Source organism: Porites lutea, chromosome 9, assembly GCF_958299795.1.
Source record: "Porites lutea chromosome 9, jaPorLute2.1, whole genome shotgun sequence".
Lineage (NCBI taxonomy): Eukaryota > Metazoa > Cnidaria > Anthozoa > Scleractinia > Poritidae > Porites > Porites lutea.
Genome location: NC_133209.1, coordinates 26,573,279 through 26,580,944, shown reverse-complemented (window position 1 = coordinate 26,580,944; position 7,666 = coordinate 26,573,279).

Below are 7,666 nucleotides of genomic sequence, written 5' to 3'. Positions count from 1 at the left end.
AACGAGTTTTCATAAAAAATGGTTGCCGTTAGGAAGAAAGGCCCATTACTATCCGAATATTTTTGTAGTTTATGTCGAACCTGTGTAAAAAGTAATAAATAAGGTCCTTGAAATTTAAGAATGTGTGTACGAACCCTGTTAATACTTTTCATGGTGTTATTGTTGAGTTCTATGGCTAGGCCAGTCATATCGTATGTGAGTTTTATCATGATTTTGTATGTCATTTAACAACTGGGTACATAACACTGAAAGTTTTACCAGTTTTTTCCGACCACCAATAAAAGAATAAGGTGATATAGTTTATGGGACTTAATTCTCTTTTTGTTGAGGATCGTTTCATTTTGTGCTGTTGTTTAGGGATCATGTATACGTATGTAAGTCTAAAAGGCAGTAACTTACTTGTATTAACGTAGCAAAATACAGTTGCGTCGCAATGATCCCAACAAAACGTTTGACATTCATACTAGGAACTGACTACTTTAAAATCGCTGCTACCGGCTTCACTCAGACTAGCTGCTGTTGGATGTATGCCGTGAAATGATTTGACTTTCGCGTTGCCTCGGGTGTATTTATATCATTTTTTTTTGTCAGTTATTTGAAAATCATAATGATCCTTCTGTTCACACACTGTAACCAAGGAAGCTTGCTCTTTACTGCTGTTTCATCGTCCAATTTTGCGATCATTGACTGTATTGATTCAGGCCGCACCAAACGTTTATTTTCGGAAAATATCTGTTCGGAAGACGGTTTGACATCTCGAATTTTCGGAACATTTGTTGTAGAATTTCATGCATGCCTGCCTCTCCTAGCCTGATTTTCGAACATGTAAAAAATGGTATAATTGCCCATTTTTAACGGATTTTTACCCTAAAAGAGTCAGCTAGAATTTTCGGGAGCCGTTTTTCTGGCTGAAATTTTCGAAAAGGGAAGTTTTTGATCCCCATAATTTTCGGATCACTAGACCTTCAGTTAGGAAATCCGAACAGATGAAAAATTTTAGGGGATAAAAAGATGCCGATATCTACCGTTTAAATACTAAAATACGTTTAACAAAACTATGTTTAAGTCGTTTTGAAGAATACTCGCGTTGGGTGCCCCTGTTGATTATATTAAGCGAACAATCCATTAAACTTGTAGATCTGAGCACTGGTTGCAATTGAAAGGGCTGTCTCCTCGTTAGATACGGCTGATTTAAGTCAAATTCAGTTATTTTTTGTGAATTATGTGCAATGTCTTTTTTAACATACCGTGTGGCACGAAATTTTTGCGGGAGTTTATTTTTGCGGATTTGGCGATTTTTTGTGTTTTCCGAGAACTAAGTTTTGCGATTAGGACAGATTGGTTTTTCTTGCTGGGAATTAATTTTTGCGATTTTCAGAAAGAACTCAGCATCGACAATATTTTCGTTTTTGTTGAGTACGTGCAATATAAATACATATTTTCAAATAATAAACCATTATTCCGTTTTATTATATAAACATTAATGAAATACCAGGTGAGCTTTCGCGCGAAAACTTGATATCTTCACATGTGATGATAACATGCTACCTTCCCATGTGAAAATATCACCGTTGCTATGGCTAATAAATCTGAATGAAAGAGACAAGTTGTGATTGAACAGACACGATTTCTTAGTACTGTATTTTTGTGTAGCGAATTTAAGTTAGAGTATATTTACTCTGGAGTAAATTTTTAGCAGGAAAAATGTTTGCGGTAATTTTTATTTGCGGGAACTTGTTTTTGCGGATCGCTGGAAAAAGCGCAAAAATCGCAAAAATTAGAACCAGCAAAAATTTCGTGCCACACGGTACATTATCAAATTATATAATCAGTTTAGTTTCATCTTCTATGTATGTTGTAATTTTCATTAATTAATTATTCTACCTCCTGTCTCACACGTATGCTAAAACAGTCAGTTGTTGAATAACACATCAGTATGTTGTCTGAGAGGAAATAGTTAAATGCAGGAAGCTCAGTCGCACAATAGCCTGCCTTTCAGCCGGCCCACACACTCGTCTAAACCATTTCTATAGTTCCTCTGGAAATTAGTACACAAAAAACTCGTTCTAATATCCTGCAGAGTCACAAGGATATATGTGAGTGTTTCTCAGTGATAGGCGGGTTTCTTTCGGGTTTCTTATACGCCTCACGATTGGCCTAATTCTTACGTGTGCGTGACGGTTGGGCGCAGTGACATATCAAAATTCACTGAAGGTAGCCTGCGAACGGCAGACGTTTCTCTTCTGCTGAGGGAAGGTTTGCGAGGAGGAACGTCTGCGACTCAGCAACAGAAATTCCATACTGATGACGCAGAATCTGTGCGGAATCCGGTCAGAAGCGCTTTATATTGGTCGACGGAGTAGTTTCGTTGTTTTAGCTATTGTTTACGAATGACAGACAAAAGAAAAGACAAAAGGCCGCAAAGGTCAAATGTAAACACGATCAATCTCGTGAACAAAACAGCCAATATTTGTGGAATGTAGTCTTCTCTACAAGAAGCAATTGAGTTTTGCTGGAGCTCATTCGCAGATGCGCACAACACTTTACCAAAATCGACCAGGAGAAACGTAAAGTTGATGTAAACATTGATTACGTCATCAGTATGGAATTTCTGTCGCTAAGTCGCAGACGTTCCTCCTCGCAGGCTACACAGAAGGGAGTTGGCAAGGATTGTTTAGAGTAAACAAATATGAAAGACCAGTTCGAACTTTAAAGCCTTCTTCCGAACAAAAAAATGCTTTGAGAGAATTCCTTCAAGGCCAGAATTTCCTTGTAAATTTGCCGACTGGTCTTCCAGCGTCTTCTAATCGCTGCAGATGCACCTCTGCGTATTCTGCAATCTAGCCGACAGTTCCAGCGTCAAAACAAATCAGGTAACCATGATATTCACGCCGATATCGACATATTTTTATCCCCTAAAATTTTCCATCTGTTCGGATTCCTAGCTGAAGTCTAGTGATCCGAAAATTATAGGGATCGCAAAACTTACCTCTTCGAAAATGTCAGCTAGGAAAAACGCTCCCTAAAATTCTAGTTGACCCGTTAAGGGTAAAAATCCGTTAATCCTAGGAAGGGCAGACAAGCATAAAATTTTACAACAAATGTTCCGAAAATTCTAGATCTCAAATCGTCTTCCGAACAGATATTTCCGGAAAATTAACGTTGGGCGCCCCTGAATCAATACAGTTAATAATCGCAAAATTGGCCGATGAAACAGCAGGAAAAAGGAAGCTTGCTTGGTTAAACGGAAGGATCATTATGGTTTTCAAATACATAAAAATGATATAAATACACGCGTGGCAACGCGAAAGTTAAATCATTTCACGGCATACATCCAACAGAAGCGAGTCTGATCGAGTGAAGCCGGTAGCAGCGAGTTTAAAGTAGTTTCCTACTGCGCTCCGAAAATTCTAAATTCTAGATCTCAAATCGTCTTCCAAACAGATATTTTCCGAAAATTGACGCGGTGCCCCTTTTAATAGTTATCTAGAGCTCATCTCCTGGAAAAAAGGCTTTTTTCACAGCAAATCTTTAAGGAAAGTAAGGAGAGACTTTGTCACTCGCTCGTCTAGTCTCACGATTTTGTTGCTCAAAAAAGTCGACTTGTGGGCAAGTTTATCTGAGCTAAAGAAATTAGAGATCTGTTACAAATGAAAGACGGATTTAAAGAGTTACTGATCGATATCTGCTGTGAAACTTTAAACTTCCTGAGACTAATTATTTCAAATGTGGCTAAAAGCAAAGTGAGCCATAGTGGCCACGTTTTAGTACTGACAACAGAAGAAAAAGAACAAGTATCATAATTATTATTTTTTTGTAAATAAATAAAGAAAAAAAGAAAAAACTATAGCCTCAATTGCACCAAGAATAGAAAAACTGCATGAAATACTGTGAAGATCTAGTTTTCGCGTGGAAACTATCACATTTTTAAGCTTTGTTTCTGCTGTTTACCTCTGTCGCGGACCAAGGACCACATTCGCGGACCAAGGACCTTCAAGCACGGTCGCCTTTTCTCGAATTACAAGCATGAGAAATGAGAAATTTCTGCAATTTGATTGGCTTAGAGCAGTGGTATTTCAGCTTAAGTTGAAATACCTACATGTGAAAATTACAGCCTTTTTGGGTAGCAGTATTAACAAATAATAGCATGATTTGTACGTAATATTTGGCATAAATACCACTTGCGATACTTCTGGCATGAAATGGGAGAAAGAAAGCGAAGATGGAGAGACACAAAAATCATAACTTTCTTGCCTAACAGACCTTTCCCACATTCCACACCAGTAACCAAACATAAAAAAAATGAGGTTGAGGCTCGGGTGGACAATTTCATACAAATCACTGTATTTTGTCCACCCATGCCTCGACTTGATGCCTTTGTTTACAGGAATGCGGGAAAGGTCTACTCATAGCTGTATCACTCTAGTTAAATGGGATGCTCATGATGTAGAAAATAAAGCATGCAATGCAAGACGATGCAATCCGGGTCGCCAGATATTATTAACATTTTCCTGACAACACCAGCAACAAACTTTTATCATTTTTTTTATTGTGATCTATGGAAAGCATCTTTTATAGTAAACTACCAAAGTGAATGTATCCCCAAAAGTAACAGCAAGCAGGAAACACTGCAAACAATTTATTCATGTATTTTAGCCTTTATTCAATGACTAGTATTATTGTTTCTCTTTATTGCAACAAAAAACGTGCTTTTCCTATTTCGCTTATACAATACTGCTCAAATATTTTTAGCAATTCTAGCCTAGTTCTGAGAGAAACAATAGCCAGAATTTGGGCAAGATTTTTTCTCTTTTCAGCTGAAAGGCACTTAAGCGTATGACAATGTCAAAATTCATTAAAAAGACGAAATTCTAAGTATAGGAACTGCAACACCTCAATTTATAAGACTTCGTACAGCCTCATTTTTTATTCGCGCCCCTCCCAACCACCAGCACTAATTCTGTGACCAGTTTATGAATACAGTCTGGTTTAAGATATTTAGCAAGACGGTTTTCGTAAGAGAAAATTAATTCATTTAGCAGTCAATGGGGTCACAATCTGTCTCGTTTCTACACACATAGCAGCCTTCTTCACCTACGCACCGAAGGTAACACACTTCCACTGTATAGCAAACTGTGCTAGAACAATTGCGTCGATGAACACGATTCTTATTTTTGCCTGAAATAAGGTAAAACAAAGAGTGAGTTTTAAAACATTGTAATATGAGATTCTTGTATGCTACCTCAGTTGGTTATAATTTTGTTTTCGATATGCCCTTGACACGACACTCGTGGCGCGGCATGCTTAACCTCCATCATGCAGACATTCATAGGACTTGTGGAAGGTTTACGTTCATTGAAGACTTCGGCCTGAAGTAACCGAAGATTCAAACGCGAAGCCAAAGTCATATATATACTGTAAAGTAATACCTGTTCCACAGGACTCCGCTTGCTATTCAAAGGTTACCTTTTCAGTCTTTACTCAATCAGTTGATAAAACCCAAACTTTACTGTTTCTTCATAGCCTGCGAAAACATCCGTTTCTTCTCGCTCTTCGCCGCTAGGGAAGTTTCGCGCGGAGAAACGGATGTTTATTTTTCCCGCGTTTTTCGGACGAGCGAAGATAGCCCCCCTCGCAGGCGTTTTTAGGGGAGCTCGTATTTCGTTTCTCCCCACAGCTGTATTTTATGTTAAGGTTCGTTTGCTGTTATTTTAGGAATTTTTGTAAGTTTAAAAGCTGCAACTTTCTTGTATCAATAAATCAAAATACAGCTGCGGGGAGGTACGAAATACGAGCTCCCTAAAAAAGCCTGCGTTGAAGGCTAAGCGAAGACAAGCGCAAGGTTGACCTGCGCCCAGATATCTCCTATTTCCTTTGTTACTTGCGAGTACAAAGGAAATAGGAGACGTATGCACGTAGGCTAGCACGAGGTAGGCGTGGAGCGCCAGACACTCACGACAGGGGAAGGCGCGAATCTCCTTCCTTCCGAGCCTTCCACCTGTCGCGTGTTTCGCGCTTTACGCCTTTGTTGCACTTGCCTTTGCTCGCCTAAAAAACGCCCGTCCTGCAGGCTACTCTTCAGTATATTAAATGATTAATTGATTGATTGGTTGGTTGGTTGGTTGGTTTACTGAATGATGAATACTTGCCTTTTTGTAGCGATAGGGGCGTGGTAGCAGAATTTGAATCTTGGTTTACGGGTTCTGCTCGATAGTTCAGGAAATTCTGACACATATTTTCCAAGGCGGCACGATGAGGACTAGAAAGGTCATCTGGCACTTCTTTTATCTCCATAGCGGATTTTGTCCTCAGCAAAAAAGAAAGACTTGTTTTGTTGCGGGCTGCCTAGGAATTTTAAGAATATGCTTTTTATTTATGCTTGTCTCCAAATAACGAATCTTTCCGGTTATAGTGATTTTGCCATTGCATCATAAGGTGGCGTGGGAAAAACAACCGACATTAATCAAACGACGCCGTCACTGGTTTCCCTGCGACCTCTGATAAACGAGCGCAGAAATTCCACACTGATGACGCGTCACTACCCAGATCTGGGTAGTGCTTCTGACAGGTTGAAGCAAATTTCCCACGCATACGATCAATCAGACACACTACCCATACTCAGACGCACTCCTGCGCTCGTTTCTCAGACGTTATTTCGTGGGGAAACCAGTGGTGGCGTAGGCCTAGATACAAATATCACGAAAAATCGCCGAAATATGTTTCCGGAAATTCCCGATTTTTTTCTAAATATCTCAAAAATATCTGGCTTCATGTCATAAATATTACAGTAAAAACACAACAATATACCTGTCATCTAAAATGGCAACACAAATTTCAGTAAATTTCAGGAAATTATATTCTTGTACAGCATACAACAAAACTAAAACAATTCCACATAAAGTCATCCTTATTTACAGTGCCCTTCAGCCTCCAAGAAGACTAGGGCACTGCACTTTAATTCAGGCAGAGTTCGTGAATGACCATGAGGTGCTGGAGGTCTAAGGTGGTCTAAAAGGGACACTACTGTTTGGTTTGTGCGTGGCTCAGAGGGTAAGTCATCAGCCATTTTGTTCAACATTAGCCACATGGCATATAATATAACTGGATAGTATTGCTGAATCTGATTACAACAGGCCCATATGTGGTAACCTGAGATTAAGCCCAATTTTAGCGGTTCTCAGACATTCTCTCTAACGGCTACCGCTAAAAGTTGGGCCTCCTACAAACTCTCACAAGTTTGTGCTCACTGCGGCCAGATTTTGACCGCAACGCTGATTTGCTGTTAGAACAATGCCACAAGATCTGATTGGCTGTTGGAATCAACGGAAGTTGAAAGCCCTTATTCTTCGCGTGGTTGTTTTCGCGATTGATCAGCCGTCGGCGGAGAGAAGGATCGACTTTGCTGTCTTTTTTATTGTTTTATGGTCTTATAGTAGGAAAATATGCCTTAATATGTGCCCTGGAAATTCAGAAAATTCAGATGGTGGTTCATATCTTCTTAGGATTTGCTTTATTTACGGAACTAATGTGAGTGTACCGTAGAGTTGAATCTCTCTGCAAGTTGCATTGTTGACTGCAAACAATAGGGCCATTTATACGTGGAAAAATAAGACGCGTCTTAAATAAGGCGCAAACTTTCCGTATAAACGGCACATTTCGACTAAAA